The 25,422-nt window shown below is 42.0% G+C and overlaps 1 protein-coding gene across 16 annotated transcripts in view; it reads right to left on the bottom strand.

Moving 5' to 3' along the window:
- Positions 1-18,947, bottom strand: part of LOC148030529 (protein CHROMATIN REMODELING 4-like) — a 111,785-nt gene extending 92,838 nt beyond the window's left edge. For 4 of the 16 annotated variants that reach the window (XM_087686871.1, XM_087686884.1, XM_087686885.1 and 1 more), the window contains exons 1-4: positions 18,720-18,947; positions 18,539-18,602; positions 17,579-18,463; positions 17,286-17,388 (exon numbers count right to left, since the gene is read on the bottom strand). The gene's annotated coding sequence lies outside the window, so the exon portion shown is untranslated. Of the gene's footprint in view, positions 1-17,285; positions 17,389-17,578; positions 18,486-18,538; positions 18,603-18,719 lie in introns of all 16 variants that reach the window. The other 12 variants (XM_087686876.1, XM_087686877.1, XM_087686875.1 and 9 more) reach the window with 12 other exon arrangements.
- Between the last annotated feature and the right edge of the window lie 6,475 nt (positions 18,948-25,422).

The following is a 25,422-nucleotide window of genomic DNA, read 5'->3' as shown; positions in this document are numbered from 1 at the left end:
GCTTCCACAGCCGGTGACTCACATTGCTTCTGTACTATCTCATGTTTTGGTATAAGGATTCCATTTCCCGAGCATACGTATGAGTTCTCATCTATATTGTGTTCTTTTTTTTCTTTTGTCTTGTGTTCAACAATTTATTTCAGCACATGTTTATGCTTCCATTGCTGCACCACTTCTGACATGGTATCAGATTTCAAGATTTGTATTTCTGCTGTATTTTCCAGCTGATTTCAGGACTGTTTTCCCTCTTGCTGATCCGGCAGCTGCTGCTCCCATCAGGCGACCAGTTTTGCCTGCGTTTTTTGCTGACGTCAGCATCCATACAGCCTGCGCATCCATTTCAGCCTGCATTTTGATGTCTCTGCCCTCTCCTCTTGGCTGGGCGCTTACATTATCAGGCCGTTTTTGCTGTTTTTGACAGTTTTTCACTGATTTTTTGACTTCTTACAACAGCTTTTGTCTTATTTTGATCAAATTTTGGATTATACTGTATGTGAACTCTTGTTTTTTGCAGTCTGTACTCGTGGTTTGGCTGTGTTCCCTATCTCCATCCCTTCTTTTCTCTACTTTTTTTCTAAATCCTCTCCAAATGGCTCCTCCATGCACATCCACTGATGACAACCTCCATGGACTTGATTATTACACGTGGAGTGCGGTGATGAAGGGTTAGTTTATCCAGAAGCGGTTATGGTACGTGGTTGGCGGAGCTATGGCACGTCCTCAACAACCTTCTCCTATTCCATCTGATTTTGACGAAAACAACCATGAGGAGGCAATGCTTACATGGGATCCGGATGATGCCCGTGCTTATTCGGCCTTACTTTGGTGTATTTCCAAAGAAGTCCTACCGGCGGTCACCTCCTGCAGGACAGCCTCCAACATATGGTTGAAGTTGCAGTTGATGTACGAGACTCCTTCTACCATGCGGACCGTTACTCTCTATGGCCAACTCCAACAGCTGAAGTTTGAACCCAAAGATACAATTCAATCATTACTACTTCGAGTTATCCAAACTCCAGGATTAGCTTCGCACTATGCAGTCTGCCCTATCAAAGACACATCTTGTTGGTACGGTACTCTACAAGCTTCCTCTAGAGTTTGATGGAGTGGCAAATGCTTTACAGGTGCAGACATCTACGACTCCTATCAGTTTTCTTCATATGTCCTCGATGCTACTTGGGCATGAGGCTACTTTGTGACTACAGGGGAGGCTTCTGTCACATTATGGAGGTTCAGGTGAGGCTCTTGCAGCTTCAAAAGGGGGTTCGAAGATGAAGAAGTTGAAGGCCCGATGATACCACTGTAACAAGAAGGGTCATTTAAGGAAGGACTGCAAAGAGTTAGCGGCTTCCAAGAAGAAAAAGGAGCAGAAGACGAAGCGAAATGCGGACTCCTCCAACGAGTCATCATCCACCTCACATTCCGATTCCGATCCTTCAACCAGGGCGAAGTCCAAGGCGTGGAAGGGTCCTTTTCTTCGAATCATAGAAAGAGCTTAGTAGCCCCTACCTCAATTGCTTTCTAGTGGTGGTGATGCGGTCATCCCTCACGACTCTCTCGTGCCAAAGAAGAAGTGTGAGCAAGTGATGAGATGGGGCAACCGCACCTCATCTATATTTCTATACAAATGCACACGATCTAGAGAACATCCCTGACGCATTGACCAAAGTCTCGTAGGTACGAATCCTGGAGATGGGATTGACATCTAAGTTCATGATGGACTAGTTACGTGATAGCAGCGGGTGGCTTTTATCTGGAGCTCACATGAGGGGACACTTTCGCAATCTGGCCAAAGAAGGGGAATCCTAGTCATTTATGCACTACGGCATTGGTGACAGGTTGGTCACGTTGGTGAGTGAAAATGGGCGACTGGGGACATGACACTTTATGAAGTCGATGTGGGATAACACATACAAATATCATTTTTTTGTCTTTCTAACACTTACCCATAGCGGGAGTTGGGTTGATAAACGGAAATCCCAAGTGGTATCATGCATGTTCAATACATGGTTGAGATATTTCAGTTTTGAGACACGCGCTTCATGCAGGAAGAGAATAAAACGTGTTTTCATTTTCGATTTTGAGTCCCCGAGTGGAATTTTACATGGCAAGGGGCATGTTTGCCATCTGGCAATTAAGGGGAAGCAAGGGGCAACTTGAAAAATTAAGGGAAAAAGCAAAAACGTGAGTAGTTTTTTTGGGGGAAAAAGAGAAGAGAAGTGTTGGACACAATACAACACAAGTGTGTGTGTGTGTGTGTGTGTGTGTGTGTGTGTGTGTGTGTGTGAGAGAGAGAGAGAGGAAGGGAGAAGAATCTTGCAAGCTAAAGAAGGGAGAAATCTGAAGCTCAGAAGAAGAAGAACAAGCTGTCAGAAGAAAGAGACCGTGAAGTTGAAGTTATTGGAGCAAAGAAGCAAGATGGCAGAGCTGCTGAAGTCAATGGGCTGATGCGAGTTCTTAGTTCTCAGATGATGGTAATAAGAGTCTCCTTTTTGTCTTGTTTTCTTCTACTACTTTGTGGGCAGAGAGTTTGCAGATCAGTTCTGGTGTATGGATATGAGTGAAAGACAGAAGAGGGTTGTTCTTCTTCACGATGAGAGTGTTGTTTGCTAGTCGTTGAGTAAGGCTCCTCGTCAGCAGAGAAGAATGAAGTGAAAGGTCTCTACTCTAGAACTGGGTATGTAACAAAGAATATGTATTATGGTCGAATGTTGAATGCACGAGCTCAGGTTATTGGAAAATCTCAAAGGATTTGCAGCCAAGAAGACAATGGATCAAAGTTTGTAAAGTTCAAATGTCCCGCAACTCTTCATCAATGCAAGATTGTGCTTTTGGAACAGAGAAGTTGTGTTTGTTGTATAAAGCATGCAGGAATTTATGACTGCAGACTGTGCAGAGCTGTTTCAGGGCAGCAGACCAAGGAATTTGACTCTGAGTTGTTCTGAAGAGTTGTAGATTAGATAGAGAGCTACAACTTTCCTTTTTGAAGCCCAGCGATCCAAGGTCTGGTTAGAAAGTTATGAGCTGTTCTGTGTCTAATGCTCTATGAAGCAGTTTCTGTGCTTTATGAGGCAATTTCCATGCTTTATGAGGAAACAGGTAAATTCAGCAGCTTCTACAACACCAACTTGGTTTCCCCTAGAAGTCATCATGATTATCCATTGATATATCAATGCAAACTCAGTTTTGACGCAATAATGGAATGTCTATAGTTGTAAAATGCTTGTAGCAATTGAAAGGGCATGAAAATTTGCCGTATAAAGCTTTGATTCTCTGAGTAATTGGTTTGTATTTATGTGTGCTTTGAAGGAAGAATGACAGAAGGGTCTACAACTGATTTTGTACTGCTTAAAGCGATCATGCTTTGTGGAGTAGATTGCTGCGTGGGGTTGCCATCCCTAAAAATAGGAGTGGTGTAAATCTGAAAACTCTTGTTGTCAGAGTCTATGCCATGGTTGTTTCCGCATCACATCTTCTCTAAAAGTGGTAAAATCTGAGCTTGAAAGTTTGAATTGTTTAAGTGTTAAGTTGAAGTCTCAGTAAGGAGAAAGTGATCAAGAATTTTCGATCATGTGTTGGGGGGTGTCGTCTCGTGGGTTTTGTTGCAAGAAGATCCTCAGTCTTTATCATGTGGTGTTGTCTTGGGGGTTGTTAGAGGTCAACTACCCAATTCACCCACCAACGTATGCTACATCAAAGGCATTGTTGACAGACATTGAGAACTGCTATGATTCTTCTCTATCTTCAAGAGGTGGTACGATCGACATCGACATCAAGTTACCTCCAAGGCACCTTGGTGGTGGCTTGCGGACCCACTACTTGGGTATCCATGGTTCTACTATGATGGACATTGTTGTATGTACTATGATGCGACCTTATCATTGTATATTGTGTTGTATCAGATCACCCATGATCTGAGAGAGAGTGTTAGTAGATTAGTCAACTCATGGTTGAGTTTGGACTTGTGGCTCAGTAGACAGGTATCAAAGATTATTTAGGCATTTTATTTGCCATTGTTTATTAAGGTTTGGGCATTATTTGCAGCCAGTAGAGCAGCATTTAATGCTGGCTTACCAATCACATTTTAGGCATTTATTTGTCCTATATATTGTCTGGCTCCCTCCTCCACCATTCGTTCATCACTTGACAATTTCTAGGGAGAGGGACCATGTGCCAGTGCTTCCACAGCCAGGGACTCACATTGCTTCTATACTGTCTCATGTTTTGGTATATGGATTCCATTTCCCGAGCATACATCTGAGTTCTCATCTGTATTGTGTTCTTTCTTTTCTTTTGTCTTGTGTTCAACAGTTTATTTCAGCACATGTTTATGCTTCCATTGTTGCACCACTTCTAACATCTCCAGAGTGATGGATTTCAAGGACCATAGATGCCTTGGGCTCTTCCTGCTAAAAATACAACGCCCTAGATACCACCTCCTCTGAACCTCGGAGCAGAGACATGGAGCCGCCCAATGCTTGCTCAAAGAATTCTACTGAGAGCCAACTACCATCCCCACCCCTAAGTCCCCCACCAGCCCCACTGACCTCCCGGCCGCGAGGGACCACCCTAGCCATAGCCATGGCAAGAAGCAAAGCCCAACGCCCATGCTCAACCAGCCCCCGCCCCCGCAGGAGGCACATGTCAAGGATACAAGGGATACTACGCCGCCACCGAAGGGCCCTGCCCCGCCGCTTCAACCTCTCAATGTTAGATAGGCCCATGTGGGACATTTTAGGATGACCAAGCTCCATGAACAGTTCCACACCATACTTGGAACACATATGAATTGTACCCAATCTATATACAATTTTGTACCTACTCAATTAGTTTATCATAGGATTAGATGGTAGCTTTATTGGGACCTGGAAAGGTTCCCAAACATTTTGTATGTAACGTTTTGGTCTCATAGGCCAACATGGCCTTTCGTAGACGTTAATATAACTTTATTTATTTCTTCTTCTTCTTCTTCTTCTTCTTCTCTCTCTCTCTCTCTCTCTCTCTCTCTCTCTCTCTCTCTCTCTCTCTCTGTGTGCCATTGCCATTGTTGACCATTGCATCTTCATTACGCATCTGTCACTTCAAACTGTTATCAAAGAAAAGTTCATCAATAAGCGCACTTCCCAGAGTTCACTCAAGCTATGCCACAACAAGTCATCTTCAATTCAAATCAAGCACTGGTCACTAAGGGTAGCACGCAAGTCACAAGTTAGGCTGCGATTCGGGTAGTATGTTAGGCATCAAATAGACCATAGGTTAAGCGTCGACATAGGTTCCCAAGTCAGAGCATGCGCCCGACAAGCATCACAATTCTAGGTCAATGTTGGTTGCACACAGCCCTCGACAATCCTTTTTTTTGGGGGGAAAGGGGGGGAATTAGCATTTTTTAAAGGTTTATCCTTAGTAAATTTTGACGAGGTATCACATGTGGGTAAGTGCAATTTGACAAATCTCAAAGATTGTGCATACATTTACTCTCAAAAATTGGGGTTTCTGACATATGACCAAAGATTTTACTCGGCTCTGTAAAATTTGTGAAATTTGCACACATTTGGGTCTCAAAAATTGGGGCTATTCATGTTTTTGTGAAAATTGCAGTGCAACAAGTATAATTTCCTGAATTTTGACACATTGAAATCCGTGCAATTTGGGGCTTTTGCAAAATGTGTCAAATATGATATTGGTATGTACTTGCGTGCAATTTCTATGTAAATTGAGCACATTGGACCCTGGATAATTTTGGGGCTTTTGCAAAATTTGTGACATTTTGGCAAATTTGGATTGTGAAATCTACTCAAAAGTTATGTTTGATGCAATTGATCAATTTGAGCAAAGGAATTTTGGGGCTTTTCACTGTGTGAGTCAAATTTTGTCCGTGGATGCATTCGGAGTAGAAATTGCAGCTAAAATTTAGGCCTTTCTCATGCAATTGATGTATTAGCCCGTGGCACAAAATGTGTGTTGTAGCGCACATTTTGTGACTCTGAAAATTGATTTGCAAATCTGAAATTTCTGCAATTACTTGTTTTTTCATTGTTGGTTGATACTTGCTTTGTTCCTTGGTCATTTGTGTGAAAATTGGGCTTACATTTGTTGACACTTGAGTCACTTTTGGGCTATAAATCATGGCTGGCAGCAATGATAGCAACAATCTATTGCACACTAAGAAGCTCGAGGGTACACACAACTTTGCTATATGGCAAAAGCAATGCTAAAATGTCTTGGTACAAAAGAAATACGTGAAGCCCATAAAGACAAAAGGCGTAAAACCAACAACCATGGATCAAGATGGGTGGGATGAGTTAGATGAGCTTGCACGCTCTACCATAGAGCTTTCAGTGTGCGATATCTAGTGTTATTATTGAGGAAATAGAAGAGGATAAAGATGCTGATTTGCTGCTTGCATTTTCAAATCCGCTTGCTATGACAGTGGAGAACATGTATATCACTAAAACAGATGTGATAGATGCTTTGTTGTCAGCTCATGATGGTTTGTCACAATCGTGGATTGTTGATAGCAATGCTTCATTTCACGTAACTCCGTCTTTGGAGTGTTTTTCTTCTTATGCAAAAGGTAATCTTGGAAAAGTCTACCTTGGCAATAATCATGCATGTGATATTGAAGGAATGGGCACCATACACCTGGCTTTAGAAAATGGTCAAGAATTGATTTTTCATGATGTTAGATATGTACCTGACATCAAGAAGAGCTTGCTTTCTGTTGGACAGCTAGACAACAAAGGTTACTTCACTACTTTTGGTGGTGGAATGTGGAAAATACAAAAAGAGTCTATGCTAGTCACTAGAGGTGGTAAAAAGGGGACTTTGTAGTATCACTACTGCAAGGCACTTCCTGGAAAGTTTGTTGTAGTTGTTGAAGTACAGTTACACATGGAGTTATGGCACAAGCATCTTGGACACATGAGCCAAAAAGGTTTGCAAGCACTTTCTTCACTTGAAAGAGTTGATGGGAAAAACTCAAAGCTTAACTTTTGTGATGATTGTGTTCTTGGTAAACATGTGAAGAGTCTATACTCTCATGGAGCCTCTAGGAAGGCATGTATCTTGGATTTAGTCCATTCTGATGTATGCACCATGCCAATAAAAACTCATAGTGGTTTCCATTATTTTATCTTTATTGCTGACCATTCTAGGAAGCTATGGGTTTACTTGCTTAAGCAAAAAAGTGAGACATTGGATGCTTTTAAAAAGTTTTATGCATTGGTTAGTACTCAAAAGGGCTTAAAATTAAAATGCATAAAAACAAACAATGGAGAAGAGTATGTATTTAAAAAATTCAATAAGTTTTGGGATATCAATGGGATTAAGCGGAAGCTTACAGCTCTTTACAATCCATCATCTAATGGTGTGGCTAACCGAATGAATCGCACGTTATGTGAGAAGATTCAATGCATATTGTCCACAACTAATCTCTCGCAATCGTTTTGGGGAGAGGCACTTAAAACCGCAATACATATTTACAACTGATCTCCACATCGGGCACTTGAAAGTGGCATCCCTGAAGAGGTTTGGTCTGGCAAACCTACTTCATATGACCACTTAAGGGTCTTTGGCTGCGAATGCTATGTATATGTACCTGTTGATAGCAGAACCAAACTTGACATGAAATCTCATAGAGGCATCTTCATGGGTTATGGAGATGAAGGTAAAATGGGCTATAGATTTTGGGTTCCAAGCATGAAAAAGGTGCTACGCAACCAGGATGTGGCATTTAATGAGTCAAAGCTGCTGGAAAATGTCAAATCTAATGACTTGAACAAAAAGAATGTTAAATTTCAGCATGATCAATTACTTGAACAACCATCAACCACTAAAAATTCAGCTCCTTTTGATGCTGATTATGACAATTAGCGTATCATTATTAAGCCAAATGAAAATGGGCAGCAAACGGATACTGAACATCAGCTTCAGCACCAAAATCAGCATGCTGAAAATGAATTACAACAGCCTGAAATTGTACTACAACAACCTGAACATGCAGTTCAACAGCCAAACAATGAGGTCATTGGCATTCCCTTGGATGTGGATCCATTACCTGATAACACAAATCATTGGGTAAGAAGGTCTACACGTGTCAAACGACCTATACAAAGATTTGATCCTTCTTTGGACCGCATTTTGCTCACAGATGAAGATGAGCCTATTACGTATAAAGAGGCCTTATCATGTGAATTAAAGAAAAAGTGGGAGCTAGCTATGCAGGAAGAAATGAAGTCATTGTATCAGCAATGATACTTGGGATTTGGTTACATTGCCCAAGGATAGAAAAGCCATTCCTAACAAATGGGTCTATAAAATCAAATGTGTGGATGGCAAACCCAAATACAAACCCAGACTTGTGGCTAAGGGCTATACACAAAAGGAGGACATTGATTTTTAGGAAGTATTTTCTCCTATTGTCAAAATGACCACTCTTTGAGTGTTATTTACCATTGTAGCAAATATAGATCTTGAACTTGATCAAATGGATGTTAGAACAGCATTTTTGCATAATCTCGAAGAAGAGCTATACATGAAACAACCCGTAGGCTTTGTTATACAAGGAAAGGAGCATTTGATATGTAAGCTTAAGAGAAGCTTGTATGGTTTGAAACAGGCTCCTAGACGATGGTATAAAAAGTTTGATGCCTTCATGCTCTCACATGGTTTTAAAAGGAGTAGTGAAATCGTTGCTTATATATTAAAAATGTTGATGATGGAAGCCTTATTATACTTGTATTTTATGTGGATAATATGCTTATTGTTGGTAAGCATAAAAGCCAGATTAATGCATTAAAAGACAACTAAATTCGGCCTTTTCCATGAAGGATTTAGGTGCAGCTGAACATATTTTGGACATGCGTGTGACACGAGATAGAGAGAGTAGCTCTTATTTCTCTCACAAGAAAAGTACATCAACAAAGTACTTGATCATTTTTCTATGGCTGATACTAAGCCTCTTGGTGTACTTTTCCACCTTATTTTAAGCTTAGCAAGGCAGATTGCCCAAAAGATGATAAGGTAGCTAGCTCTATGAAGGGTGTTCCTTATGCTTCGGCTTGTGGTTCACTCGTGTATGCTATGGTTGCCACTAGACCTAACATTGCTTATGCAGTGGGAGTTCTAAACAAGTTTATGTCAAATCCTCGCAAAGCACATTGGAAAGCAGTAAAATGTATCATACGGTACCTTAAGGACACACAAAGAAAATGTATTTGCTATGGCAAGGGTATTTTAGATTTGCACGGATATTGTGATGTAGACATGGCAAGTAACTTGGATACTCGCAAGTCTACTAACGAATATATCTTTAGCTTGACTGGTGGGGCGGTTTCTTAGTGCTCTAGATTGCAAAAGGTAGTAGCACTCTACCATTGAGGCTGAATATATTTCAACCACTGAAGCTTCAAAAGAAGCAGTTTGGCTTGGTCGTTTGGTCAAGGATTTTGGGCTGCCCACCAAAACACTTGTACTTAGATGTGAAATTTAACAGTAACAGTGATAGCCAGAGCGTTGTATGCCTGGCTAAGAATGCCATGTTCCATGCACGTACCAAACATATTGATGTTTAGTATCATTTTATCAGACAAGTTTCGGATGATGATCTAGTCACTCTGACTAAAATCAAATCACAGGATAACACTACAAATGTTCTCACTATAAGTCTTGCAAAGGCTCAACATGAGCATTGCATTAAACTTATGGGAGTTGATTAAAGGTTCGCTTCGAACCTTTAAGTGGGAGGTTGTTGGGTGTAAAGGCCCTTTACACTCTCCCGTGTATCTTCCGTGTAAATATTACTTCACACGTGTGAACTCGCCCTAGTGGATGTAAGTGTACCGTACCAAGTATAAATACATTCTTTATTCTTTGTGTGTACCACACTAGTACACACCTAGCTGTCGACTCACTCTGTGTGTGTGTGTGTGTGTGTGTGTTCAGTACTATTGAGCACCTCGACTAATATGCCTACCCTCCCTCTGCTTCCGCTTTTGCTCAACAACGATGTTGGAAAATCACGGATTGATTGCACCCACTATGACACGTAATGATCAGCAAGGCATATGGATGATTACCTAATGCGCATGTTGCAGGCTGAAATATATGTGTGTAGTAGTGTATGCTTCCTATAGATCAAGCATTGTGGACAAACATGGGAATTTATGAAACAATATGCAAACTGAGATATGATGTGTGACTACAAGTAGTCAAAACCAATGAAACTTGCAATACTTAGAATTTTTATTGTGGCTGCTAGTAATGACCTAAACATGAGTGCAATCCAAACTTGGATCTATTCCAAACCTAAAGATTTAAATTTTTAAATTTCCTTCTATTTTTAAAAGCAAAACAAAGAGAGTCACATAGTGAGTTAATCTCTCTCTCTTTTTTTCATAAAAGGTAATTGTATTAATTACGAAAAAAATACAAGATTACTTGATTACAAGATACATGACGACAATCTAAGCCATCATGTGAAGAGGTTCTAAGTACTACAAGTTACAATGTCATGGCAAGGACGCGGAGGAAATTGCCATATGCCAGGGACGGAAGTCCTCCCTAGAGAGCAAATCAGAATGGTGGAGAAGAGCTAACTGCCAATACAAGAGGCCCTTAAGCCTCGCAATATGCCGCTGAACATTATAGGCGGAGTCAAAAAGAAAAGCATTCCAATGGTCCAGTTATACCAACAGCCCCAATATCGAAGAAAGTGATACATGAGCTTCATATGTGGCTGTGCCAGAGTGGGGTATTTGGGCTGGCCAAAAACCCAATCAAAGGGGCGCAGGGTGATACCAACCACCCCTTGCCAAACAGCCGACAAAAATAACCAAACTTTCTTAGCGACGGGGCAAGAAATAAATCGGTGGAGGGGGGATTCTATAGTAGTGGTGCAAAAGAAACAGGTGCCATTGGAGATTCGTCCCTTGGAAAGAGCTGAAGCAAGCGGAAGACCACCAATCATCACTCTCCAAAGAAAGACTTTATATTTAAAGGGTGTCTTGTTCAACCAGCCCTCCATCACAGTTGCCCTCCACCATGACCAGGATTTACGCAATCCCCATAAAGCATTCGCTTTAGTAACTAGCCATTGATGATCTTTAATCAGAAGATGATACACTTGGTTAGCAGAAGCTTTGCTTAAATTCAGCCGGCCTTGTAGGTCCCAATCCTGCCAGGGATGATCCGAAGCAAGGGCAGGAAAGGGTTGTCTGCTCTGGAGCACCCTCAAAAGCTGTTCCCATAAAGGCCTATATCCACGAGGAGTCCTGAAAAGCCTCCTTGCTGTACGAAACGATATAAGCACATTGCGACTGGCAAGGGTGGCATCCGCAACCGAAGACAAGCCCAAACGCGCCATCCGGTTGAATTGTGGTCTAAGCTCATGTTTACCTTCCCACGAAAGTAAACGCGAAACTGCCAGTAATTCCAATTGAAAAGAGTTAGTAGCCAAGCGATCCTCCGTCGGATGCCACTGAGCCTTCTGAAGGACGTGTTTCCAAGAACATACCAAATGAGTAAGCAGCGATGAAGAAGAACTGGAGAACCGCGAATCAGCATTAAGAACATGCCACCAAGAACTCCGGATTTGGGTATTGCCATGCAGAAGCCCATGGCCCTCAAGGAAATAACGGGCTATATGGACCCACGGATGATGATCCGAGCACATGGTGCGGAAAAGAGACCAACGGAGTGCCTGCATGTGAGTTTGGGCATCTAAAATATCTCCGCCACCCATGCATTTGGGGGTGCACGCATGCGACCACGAGATCCAGGAAATACCTGCATGCAATGAGTCCTTCTTCCATAGCATGAAGCGAATAGACTGAGTAAGAGCATTCAAAGTCGTAGTAGTCCAGGGCAACAATGGCAAGAAATAGGTGAGCATTGGCAACATAATTGTCTGGGCTACTTTGAGGCGAACATGGAATGGCCAGGCCTAAGACTTCCAATACATAAACTTAGCCACCATTTTCTGAGAAATCCATTGCAGAAGCTGCTTTGGGGGAACATCAACACCCAAAGGGTACCCAAGATGCCGGACAATGGAGCCACGAGGAACAACCAGACCCTGCCAGTCCAAGGACTGCAAATCCGACTCCGTGCAGCTTAGAATGGCTGATTTGAGGGCATTGATACGAAGGCCGGACGCCTGACCAAAGAGACCCCAAACATCCAATGCTTTTTGAAGGTTATCCTTGTCCGCACGCAAAAACATAAAGGTATCATCCGCCAGGGATTGGCTAATGAAGTGCTGTCCTGTAGGAAGCGACAGTCCGGCCAACTGAGAAGAGGCTGCCATATGAGATAACATGGAAAGAACTGGATGTGTCGTAAGGGCAAGAATAGAGGGCTCAAAGGGCACCCATGTCTAACAGAACGGGCAAGGACAAATGGCTCAGTAACACCTCCGTTCAGCATGACTCGCGAAGACGCCGCAGCGCTAATGGTGTAGATTAGACGAGACATCCGAGCCCCAAAGCCCATAGCAAACATAAGTTCAGCAACGAAAGACCAGTCCAGATAGTCAAAAGCCTTTTCCAGGTCCAGTTGAATCAGTACTACCTCCTGATTAGAATGCCTTGCATAATCAATTGCCAGTTGAGCATTCAATACATTGTGAAGAATATTTCGGCCCTTAATGAAACCATACTGGAGAGGGTGCACAAGGGCAAGGAGATGCTTATGGAGCCAATTCGCCATTACTTTGGAAAAGATTTTGTACATTGAACCCATCAAAGAAATTGGGCGCCACTGTGTCAACTTAGATGGCGAAGGAACTTTTGGAAGCAGTTTAATAAGTCCTTCTTTCCATGAGGAAGGCATGATCCCCGTTTCCCACACCTATTGAAACAAAGCCTGCAATGGTTTCGCCAGTTGGGTAGCAAAAGCTTCAAAGAACTCATTAGTGAGACCATCCCAACCCGGACTTTTATCCTTGGGCAAGTGTAACAAGACGTCCATAACCTCTGCCTCACAAATATTTGACTCCATAGTAGCTTGCATGTCCTGCGGAAGCTGATTGCGGACAAGGTCATAAAAAAACGAACAGGCCTGAGTAATTTGGGCTGAAGGTGGAGAAGTGGAACCGAGAAGGTCGCGGAAATAATTCCTGCACATATGCACAATAGTCTGTGGATCCAGGATAAGGTGGCCTTCTGCATCCTCGAGCCTGGTCATATTCTCTCGAGCAAGAGAGGCATGGAGAGCTCGAAAGAACTTATGGGTCTGACATGCACTATCTTGCAAAGTCTCTGTCAAATGTTGCAATTTGGCCTGCTGATATGATTTCAACTGGAATTCTTTAATAAGATCGGCCACCCGCATGGCGAGTGCGAGCAGAAATGCATCATCCGGAGTGTCCACCAACAGAGAACGAATCAAAACCAACAGGTCCTCCGCTGCCTGTCGACGCTGCCGACAAAGAGAGGCATGATAGATCCCATACTGCCGAGCAACCCGCTGCACATTAGAGAGCAATCTTTCAAATGAGGCAGTGCCCTGAGAGGAAAAGTCCAAGAAGAATCTATCAATCAACTACTGCATATAGCCCTGAAAAATCGCATGCTTCAAGTAGGACGAGTTGAAACGCAAAGGGAGTCTCTCCAGAAATTGCTTGAAAGGTGCAATGGGTTGTGCAAGCATCTCGAGCTGCAGAGGGAAATGGTCCGACAAGGCATATTGCTGCAACACTTTTATTTCGAGCATCTCAGGAAGAAAATCATCATTCTGCATGATATATATGCGGTCCAACCGCGACCATGTTGTTGCATACTGGGCAGAATGGAAAGTAAACCCTGTAGAAGACGGGTGTAGCCAGGACCAGAGATCTTGCTTAAGAACAGCAAGAGCCAACTCATGCCACATACGACTTTCTGGCGCATCCATTACTGAGTGCTCCGATGTGGACTGGGAAGAATCAACACACACATTGAAATCCCCCATGAAGAAGCCCCGTCTGCCAAGTGACAAGGAGGTCTGCAAAGTCTGCCAAAGCTCCCGGCGAGATACCGAATCATTCGGAGCATAGAGGCCAAGTAACCATAAGATTTCCCCTTCAAATAAAATTTCAACCACCAAAAAGCGGCCATGAACATCATTTTTAATAAGAACAGGCTGATATTTGTCATGTACAACCATGAGCACACCCGAATAATGCATGGCGTGTGTTCCTGCATAGAACAAACAAAAGCCATGGCAATCCACAACTTTTCCGGCTTCACCGTGACTCTTGTGCTCAACAGCGCACAAGACATCCCACTGATTCTTATACAATGCAGTCCACATGGCATGTTGCTTGTGTCGAGAACAAATTCCTCGCACATTCCACGTGGCTATTTTCATGTGTATTCAAAACAAAATCAGGTACGAGGCACAGCTTGCCTCGATTTGACTTTGTCGGCGAGAATGTCCAGGACTCCCTCGTCCAAGAAATCCGCCAACACCGCAAAAGAGTTCTGAGGACCAGATTTGGAAGTAGACGGCATATCTGCTGGCTTGGGGTTGGAACGGGGATAACGACGGTCCCACGGGGTAATGACGTTGCCTCTGGTATCAAAAGCCAGCTTAGCAGGTGGACCCTTTGGACGATCCGAAAACATTTTCCTGGCGGGCTGAGGACGGGGGGCTGAGGAAACCATAGCATGAGCAAAGCGCTCGGAAGACAACATTTCCTTCCTGCGCATATATGTACGCATGGAATCTTGTGAGGTAGTAGGCACAGTATTCTCCATGCCAGCAACAACCCTGTTGCCTTTTTTTGCACGTACTTCAACCCAATCAGTGGCAGGGGAATCCAGACCCGAAACCTGTTGTTCACCTTTGGCCAAAACTTGGGGCGGGTGGGTAGTATCCAGCGACGGAGCATCACACACCATATCTTCCATGGGCGGCGCAACATGGCCAACATCTGAAGTGTGTTGCTGCTCTGGGCATTCGGCCATAAAATGCTCCAACTGTCCACAGGAAAAGCAATGTCCTGCAAAATTGCCCCATTTCAAACGAAAGTGTAACGGATGCATGCCAGAGCAATTGAGGCGTAACCAAGCAGGCCTTTTCCTTGCAGTGTCCCATAACATACACAAGCGGTTGCGATTCATAGCCCTGAGACTAGGAGGGACCAGAACCGTGCCCACAGCGGCCATAGCATCCTTCAATAGTGGCCAATAAACAGTCGGACAATTTTCCACTTCTACCCACACAAGGCATTCACGTTGCAGCAGGCGCTGAAAATCTGCCATCGGGTGCCATGGAACCACATGAACCAACCGGCGATTAAAAAACAAAGGCAGTTTAGACAGGAGAGCAGCACAGTGCGTCTCAGATTTCAAGAGGACCTCAAAAAAACCTCGGGACCCAACAAAAATCTCTTCAACACATTCCCCTTGTAGCAGACTCTGCAGCCATTGGCGAATACGGGAAAGCAGCGGGATTCGACCAGTGAAGAAGAGTATCACAGCGCGATCATAAAACACCGAAAAGGAGCGTAGGACAGTTTTTGGATCCACAGTGGCTTCCAGAACATCATCAGGTGCAGAGTCAGAAAAGACTTCCTGATTATGTTGAACATATTCGCCAAGCAAAGTGTTGGCAAATTCCAGCAAATACTCCCAGTCAACATCCTGAGAGTCCACACAATCCGAAGCAACCTGCGCATAGGAACGATCCTGAAGAACACCTATCTCTTCCGAGGTATGCTTGGTACGTTTACGCGCAGGCTAGATATCAGGACCCGGGGGCATCTCTTCGGTGCATGGAACCATATCCTCAGGTTCCTCAGCATCAGAATCCGGGCCAAGTGCTGCCACCGTTTGGTCGATGAAATCCAGATCCAAACTAGCCATCTTGTATGACGATCTGATCTCAAAGGAGGACTGACGCACAGTGCAGATTCGCTGTCGGCTGAGTTAGAATTCTGCACCCCTGTAAGCTGGTTTCTCACACGGCGGAGGACGACCCTCAGGACGTCACACGAACAGGTTGCAGGCGTTGACGGGCTGAGGTCGCGAAAGGCAGGTACAGACGACAGGTGGCAGGCGTGCAGGGATAGAGCTCGCAGGAGGACAAGGCCAGAGCTCGCCGAAGGCAGAAACGGCACAGACGAACACACAAAAGCAAGGTTACTCTCTCTCTCTCTCTCTCTCTCTCTCTCTCTCTCTCTCTCTCTCTCTCTCTCTCTCTCTCTCTCTCTCTCTCTCTCTCTCTCTCTCTCTCTCTCTCTCTCTCTCTCTCTCTCTCTCTCTCTCTCTCTCTCTCTCTCTCTCTCTCTCTCTCTCATTGTGCGGATTTGACTTTTGCGCATGTATCAATGATAGTTGATCAAGAAGAGGTGTGATGGCTTGATAGATAGCTATGGATATTTCTTTTTTTTTTTTTTGTGTGTGTGTGTGTGTGTGTGTGTGTGTGTGTGTGTGTGTGATACCCCTATTAAGAAGAGGTATAATGGCTAGACATGTATAGAAGCATATTATCTAATAGTGGTGTCAATCTCAATAAGTTGCATCACCATCATGCCTCGCTATGGTTAGCATGCATTTTGACATACAAATAGATAATAGACGTCTTGCACATTAGAAATTGTTGTGTGTCGAGAATAGTTACCTTTTGGATCAAAATGTGTGCATATGTTCAAAATGGCTATTCATCCAAACTTGGACATGGTCATGAGGACTTGGGGGTTTGTTCTAGTTATTTGGTACATTTAGATTCTAACTCTCAAGATGACCCAAGTTTTCCGATAAATCAACTTCTAAGATTTGGAGACAATTTGGACACGAAGGAACGGTACATTCTAGGGACCCAATCATTTATAAACCTATAAATACTTTAGATGCTCACTATAGCAATCCTCATATGATAGCTACCATGTACATTCATTAGCTAACAAACAATGGTTCCAACCAACATAAGTATGTATGTTTGTATGCAATGTGGTTAAAAACAAAATGAGAAGTATGTGGTGATTAACTTCCTTGGGATATTCTGCACTAAGCATATCCCACTTTACTTACGTAGGTCCTTATACAAGGACTTTCTTTATAGTTTGCTCTTAAGAGCACACACAACTCTCAATCTTATTGTGCTTGCAGCTACTACTCTATAATAAGAATACATTTGTTGCTCTGCACATAGGGTTTTGTGATGCCTTCTACCTATTACAAATAATGACAATGTCACTGATTTGATGGTACACGTACAATGGATGAACTTAGAACCTTTTCCAAGCTAGACATAGAAAATTAAACCAAACCTGAAGAATCATGATCCAAACTTCTAGAACTCACTTGGATTCTTGTGGATCGAGAGAGATATGGCCATCGAAATGGCAATTTGATGTTGGGAAAGCATAAGTATGTTCCACAGCATTATACAACCAACTTGTATTTCCTGTCAATATCATGAGATACATTTAATGAAGTCGAGTAAAGGAAAAATAGCTACAATTAGACCTCTCTCAAATCATATCAGCAACCGAGTGAACACAACATGCCCTTTACAGCTGCACCTAATAAAACTTTAAATAGGGCCACTACAAACTATGGACTCTTTATTGCAAGGGTTTCTTCAGAGCTCAGACCTGAAAATTGAAATTCAGCTGTACAGTAACCTTTTGGCTAATGCTAGGGCCAAACTTCTCCATTGCATACAGATGGTAGTAAAACGCAGCATGTAAACTGATGATTGATGAACCGCATTGTCATGGTCAGACAGCTTGCCACTAGGTACTTTCCAGGAGTCTCCTTAAAATGACTTGGGCACCTATATAGTACCGCCTACAATTCTCCATCCCTATGCAGGCCACTGATAGGATCCAGGGAAGATCATACTTTTACTCCTGCTTATACAAGCCACTGAAAGAATCTAGCACAGATTCTTCAGCCCAGTTGCGACAGTCTTATAGACGTTCTTAACTCACAGTCCAGGAGATGTTTGTAGCGTCCATTTGCCCATTTCACTTATCAATAAATTCGGCTGACACCAGGGTTTTAAAAATGTGAGCTTCGTCGCTGTTCATTGAGACTGTAATTGCACGTTTTGCTCTTACGTCTGCCCCAGATTCACATGAGTGTAGCTGTTTTATTCTGGAAGCAATCCTTGCTTGTTTCATAGTCAGCGTATTTCTTTGGCACGGAAATTTCTGCGTGCACATCAGTGATGGAGCCTGTGTAAAGAATTGATTCTTCGCCAGGAAAGATTGTTGACGAACAAACCAAGAATAAAATTACAACTTCTACGTCAAAGTCTTTCGGCTCGAGGGGGGGAGGGGCGAGAGAGAGCAGCGCTAATGGGGAAGAGCAAAACCACTGGCAAGCATCGGTTGGATCGTTTCTACCATCTTGCTAAGGAGCAGGACTATCGCTCTCGAGCAGCCTTCAAGCTCGTTCAGCTCGACTCCAAGTACCGCTTCCTCTCGTCTGCCCGCTCACTGTTGGACAACTTGGACTAATGGAGAGAAATTCAGCTGTAAAAATGGAGTGCAGAAGCTGAAACGCAAGCAATAAAAGGAACTAAATCAGCAGCAATGCGACATTCTTACAAGAAGAGTGGGCGTTGAGAGAGTGGTCGCGCGATCCACGCATGAAGGCCCAAAGAAAAGTATGCTGGACAATATAAGGCAAAATGAGAGGTTCAAAAATGACTGACATGGAGGTGAAGAAGGAAATGCGCAAAGAAATGGCTATGGCAAGAATGGATGGCAAGGTTTATGTGAGAAATACCTTGTTGAAAATGTACGGGGAGCTGAAAGCGCAAGAGCTGGTAATGTTAGAGCTACCGATGGCGCTAGAAGTGGCTAAGACAGCAGCTGCGTCAAGAAACCCTAGCAGACGAGCAGACTCTCCGGAATGAAGACAAACAATGAGAGAGAGAGAGAGAGAGAGAAGGCACAATGAAGATGAAAGCGTGACGAGGAAGGACAGGAGTAATGCAGCAGATCGAGAGGGGTCAGAATGAGATTGCTTGTTGGGCGAGCGTCATGTCACGCACAGGGCTTTTTTAATTTTCGCTTTCTTCATTTGTAAAACTGTGGGTGTCAAAGTTTTGGGAATTCAGTGCTCAAGGTTTGAAACCTTCTTCATTCGTTCAAGTGTTTCGGCTGCACATGTACATGTGAAATTTTTCCCCAATAATGCCATTGCTTGTGCCTTTTCACGGTATTTCTCTCGATGCGACTAATATCGCCCAATTATGTGTTTTGAACCTTCGACCTCCCATAACTCACACATACTCTTGTGGGTCGCTCCTCATTGGTACATGTGAGCATTTGCCTAAAATAAGTCTCGATGGGGCCAACACCACCCAATTATGTGTTTCGAACCTTTGACCTTCCACAAACTCACACACACTCCGGGTTGCTTCTCATTGGTACATGTGAGCATTTGCCCAAAATAGGTTTATTTAATTTGACTGCGGTGTGTTTAACACATTACCAACATAAAGAAGAGCTATGAGAGATGATCTTCTAGACAAAGGTAACGGATTAATGGTTGTTGTTCAACCATAAGAGATTACCTTCATGGAGTTCTCAAGTACCCTCAAACACAAAGATACTTCATTGGACTTCATCAAGTCCTAAAATGGAAGATAAGTCAAGACCACGTTTCCACATGGCCCCTTACCTTGACTAGATTGACTTGATCTATGAGTGTCATGGCTCTAAGAATAGTGGCACCCATAGGCAGTTGACTTTCAAGAGTCTAGAAGGTAAAGATAGCCATATTTTTGCAATTAAGGAGGCAAAAGGATATGCCACATCACAATCACTTTACTTGCAAGACTCCCACAAATTATAATAGAAGTTGGGCATGGCATCACCCTAAGTATGTTTATTTAAGCTAGCTCCAAGGGCATGAAAGTGCTTGTTGAAAAAAGACATGAAAAGAGAGTGACAAAGTGAGAGAGGAAAAAAGGCTTCCTTGTGTACTAGTGAACTTTAGTTAACTTGATGTGATTCAATTGCTCTAATTATGTGTGCACATCAACCATTGCAATATCATGCCCTTACGAGCAATGCTACTAATGCCAACATCAAAGTAAATCTCCTAAAACTACAATGTCCTTTAAATGGGCCTCTTTGAGTGGAAATACTAGGTGGGGACACTATGAATTTTTAATTATACACACTTGAAAATCTATGTACTTATGTTTTTATCAGCAAGATGTGCTTAAGGCTCGTTGACTTATGTATAAGGAGGGTGTTACATAATGTTCACTCATTCAACAATCCACACTTTAACATGGCAAATCAATGCCATATGAATATGTTGGCCCATTAGAAGAAGCTAGTATCAACAATGGACAATCACATAGGGGGCACTCAATACAATGTGTCACGATTTTGATGCTCATAAGTATGGTTGCTTTCAAGTGACAAACCAACGAAACAAAGCATTCGACGATGTGAATAGTTCAATGCATGACTTTCTAGCCAAACAAGCATTGCCATTTTAAATATTTATTCACATCACTTCTATGAAGGTCATAAAGAGTGAGAAGGATCCTATCTCGATTGGAAATTGTATTGATTCAACTTGTAATATTGTCAAAAACCATAAATGTTCTCCATGTATAAATGCTAGGCCTATTATTTGAGTTTGTTTTGCACTATATGATCTTTTATCTATGGGTGTATGGACTAAATGAAGTATTACCTTACCTATTATTCCCTAGAGGAACCTCAATTCTTTTCCTCAAAAAGTTCAATGTTAACATATCTTACTTGATGATTCTTGGTAAATAGAGGTAGCTTTGAATATTTGTCTTGAAGGTCTTGAAGCTCACCTAAATAAGCATTATCAATGACATGACACCATTGGGTTGGTTGAATTGCTGATGGATATGCATTACAATTTGCAAGTGGTTTTTACTCTCGAGTTTCCTACCTTTGTAGCTACAAAGTTGAACATGTGGCCATTGCTACCATTGGGTAAAACCAAATTTGTTTCTGAAAGTATTTAGTTAAAGTGATTGGGAAGATTCCTACCAACAAACAAGATAAGTGTTGGCAGTTATCGTGTTAGGGATAATGCTTGGGAGGTTGAATTTCAAGAGGATTTGAATTCATATGGATGACTAACTTTTTTTCAATATGTGAATATAGTATAATACAAAAATGTCTCCATCAGCAAATGTGTTATAGGATAGACCAAAACACCCTACTTACATCCTAATGAGGTGTTTGTTGGCTATATTGAACACAAGCGGACTGTTTCAAATAACTTTATGTATGGAAAGTGTTTTCTACTAGATTGGGTTGATAGTGCCATTTTGCATCAAATTTATACTTTTGGTCCCCCAAAGGATTTTTATGTAGCAATAAAACGAGAGGAGAATAATCGAACAAAATGTATGCCACTTGGCATTGTTTGGTTTTACTTCTATGGGAACCTTTGGTATAGGGATCGTTTCTTTGTAAGAAATTTCACTATTCATTGGGGATTTGGTATTGATAGTGGGACACGTGTAGGACGTGATCCATCATGTGGCTTTTCTCTACATGAACAAGATTATGAGTTTGTGTTGCATTAAGAGGTGGTTGAAGAGTGGGAGGGGCTTGGTTCAAGACTTGATTGAGTGGCCTAACTAATTGGTAAAAGGTAAGGCAATTGTACACCTTTTAAGGAGTTTAGGACAGTGTGCAAGGTGGTCCTTTATTCTAAGTTTCTAAATTAGGTCCATAGCCCACCATTTCTTATCTGTTTAATGCTAGTCTAAACAATTGAACCATGTGTATGTTTAGGGTGTTTAGTTTTTTTTTTTTAAACAAGGGTGCACAAGCACAATTGACCCTTGTAGGGTTCTGTTGGCCTTGTTACTCATCCACCTCAATGTCACATTTGCAAACAAAACATGTATTGTGGTTAGAGAAAAGAATATTGGAGGTGTAAAGTGTGAAACTACATGTGATAATCTAATAATAGTCACTATGAATTTATTAAAATGAGGCTCCCATTGTCCCCATAGTAGTGTATTGATAATATATTGGTTTTTGCATAACTCAAAGGAGCAATAAAGAAGATTCATTACTCGACATATGATCAAGGGTGCTTGATGTTTATTGGTAAGGCCAAGGTTCCCTAACATAGGAGTCATTGAAGTATAATAGTAGGAATTGGTTTGAGGAAAGGTTGTACAATATTTAAGACCCTTAAGTAAGGCCCAGAATAACTACTCTACCCTAACATCCATAATGTGGCTCTTAACCACCCTGTCAACCCATTATGGATTGACGTGTTGCCATGTGGAGACAAGCTATGCATGTAGACCAACACTGGCAAATGCTAGAGAACTAAGGAGATGCATGTCGAACAACCATTGACACCTCGTGACTACAAGCAAGCTTTGATGAACAATGAAGTGGATATGCTGGAGGTCGAGTGGGTGTTGAAGAGGGACTAGGAGAAGCATAACATGACTCGCAAGACTAAGGTGCAAGAAGGATCTCGAAATTCACAAGGGCACTACTACACTATCTCTCGATTGTGTTTATTAGCACTATGCCATGCTTCTCACCACTACAATGTATATGTACTTTATGGGCTGCCCTCCACTCAATGACAATTTCTGTCCCCCTCAATGATTTGACTCTAGTTATCAAGGTATGGTTTAATTTAGGTTCATTGGGAAAAGGTTCTACCTGGCATTGCTCGTGTTTAAGGCGGCCAAGCACGATTAGGTGCTAGGTTCTTTGGTGGGCTTTAGGGGGTATCTTGTATATGCTTTGCCCTTGTCTTCTTCCTTTTCCTCTAGTGGTGTCCTCGACCACAAATGTCTTATTTGGATTGAGTTTATTGATATCCCTCCTTGGCTTGTGGATGAAGTTTCCACCATCATCGCAACTTTGGGCAAGGTCTTGTATTCTCCAACATCAATGACATCCTAGGGATTCATCAAGCCAAGCAATAGAGCTTACATCCTGTGGGACATGCATAATGAGCCCCCCAAATTCCTATAGCTCCTAGACCCAAGGGGGATGGTTTATTCTCAATGTTAGGTTTTCCACCTTCCTTGATGTGTGCTACCACTGCAAGGGGAATGGCCATTTCACACACAACCGTCGAAAAATGTGAGTTGTGAGTCTTCAACTCTACCCCTAGAGAATAAGAAGAAAGGTGGTAAAGATTTGGGTGACCTTAAGAAGGGCTCCTTAGAAGCTAGCAATCGCATGGAAAATGAGGCACCCATAGTAGCCCCTATGGCAAAAAGGCAACCTCCCAAAGATAGGAAGGATGATCCTAAGCCTTCTAAATCCAAGGCGGGTCAACAGTAAGATAAGGAAGTCTTTGGGTTGGACAACAAAAATAATGTTGATCCCGAGGTAGCTAGAAGTTATATACTGCACCATTGCTCTTTGCTAAGTTAGTTGTGCATTTGATCGGTCTCTACAATTTCTCTTGAGAACTTCTACATGCACGACGTATATGCTTATGGGATGTACATTTTACTAACACATTGAGTTCATGATAATCTTTGGTACCAGTGGTCTATGCTCAGTCACTACTAGTTGCATTCCTTATAATCTTGACCTAGATATCCTTGATAGTGAGAGCTTGCTTTCTTGGCTATTTGTCCACAATTGGATAGATAATAATGTTGTCTTTATTTTAGCATTGTAATACTTATAGTTTTTTAGTATTCTTTAGAGATCTGACACTGTACTTTAGCATTCTATTGATTACAGTTTGTGGACAGCTATACCCTCTTTTGTTCCCATCCATTTGGATCAATTTTGGGCTTGTTTTGCTAAATTTACAAAGCGTATTTTAATACCATTGACATATTGGAAAAATATTTGTGATATTTATGATAAGCAAAGTCTTGCATCTCAATTGTACTAGATGAAGAAGCTAGTGGTTATTCGCATGAAGGAGGGTATGGCTATGTCTACTTATTTGAATGAATTTCATTTGATTTTCAACCAACTTGTATAGTAGGGCATTTAGTTTGAAGATAATATCAAGCCTTTGTTTTTTCTTGTACATTGCTTGAGATATGGGACACCTTTCGTATTGATACAAGTGCTCATCCCCCTGAGGAGTGATTTTAAATGCAATGATATTGATAGAATAGGCAAACAATAAGAATATTGGTGTAACTTGCTCTTTCCATGCATTGTTCAAACTTACAACCCAAAAGGGGCAAGTCTTAGTCTCATGGAAAATCTTGTAGTAAGTCCCGCAAATGCAAGTCCTCTTTGATATGTCATTATTGTGGGGAGCATGGTCATATTAGGTTGTAGTGCCATAAAATATGCAATGATAGGTGCAATGAGAAAGGCAAGGGAAAAACGTAGGATAATGAAAAGTTTAATGATCGCAGCACTGTCCCTAGTAAGTCTAGTGTGAAGATTGAAGAGATAAATGTAGTGTAGTTTGTTGCCTACTAAGTCTGATGATGATTGTATCTTAGTTGCTTCATCTCTCGGTGTTACTCGTTTGATTTATGCTTCATCTACTTACTCTTGGTGTTTGCTACTTGATTCGAGGGCCTTTTCCATGTTAGCCCACATTGGGATTTATGTCATACATATTTTAGCATTACATGTTTTGTGAGACTAAAAAATGACATTGCATTGGATATCATTGGCATTAGGGATGTTAAATTGTGGTAAGCTTCATGCAGCTCTTTTACTTTGCATAATCTACATCATATACCTCCTTTGATCAAAAGTCTACAATTGGATGATGTAGTATATCATGTCTCTTTTGGTGATTCTGCATGGAAGATTACCCATGGTCGCTTTGTTTTTACTCAAGGTGACAAGGTTGGTAGCCTTCTATCTTTTGTTTATATCTAGGTCTATTGATAATGTATTGGTTGTGATTGATTTACCACATGTATCTTTATGGCATCGTTGCCTTGGGCATATGTCCTTGAAAGGAATTAAAGTACTTACTCTTTTACAATATATTTCATATCTTGATTACTCACATTTTGATTCATGTGATCACTACCTTCATGGTAGGCAAACATGTAACACTCATAAAAAGTCTGTCTCTACATGCATGGCTGAGGCTTTGGCTCTTGTGCATTTCGATGTATGTGGTTCCATGCCATGTCAATCATTGGATGGCACAAAGTATTTTGTAATATTTATTGATGATTATTTGCATAAGGTTTGGGCTTATTATATCAATTAAAAATTGGCTATTCTGGCTATATTTCAACACTTTGTTACTCTTGTTGAGAACCACTCTAGGTATAGGCTAAAATACCTAAAGTTTGACAATGGGGGTGAATATGTCTCTAAGACATCTGAGCAATTTTGCGATGAACAGGATATTAAGTGTCGGTTGATTGTCCCATACACCCCACCCAACAATGGTAGCATAGGGCCCATAAACATGATTATTCAAGAAAGAGTCTATAATATGTGTAGTTAGGTAGGCTTATCGTAGTATTTTTGGACGGAGGTAGTTACTA

The sequence above is a fragment of the Lygodium microphyllum genome, chromosome 10 (genome assembly GCF_053477565.2).
Source record: "Lygodium microphyllum isolate KBCC chromosome 10, Lygodium_microphyllum_v1.1.10, whole genome shotgun sequence".
Classification (NCBI taxonomy): domain Eukaryota; kingdom Viridiplantae; phylum Streptophyta; class Polypodiopsida; order Schizaeales; family Lygodiaceae; genus Lygodium; species Lygodium microphyllum.
This window is presented reverse-complemented; position numbering and strand designations above follow the sequence as displayed.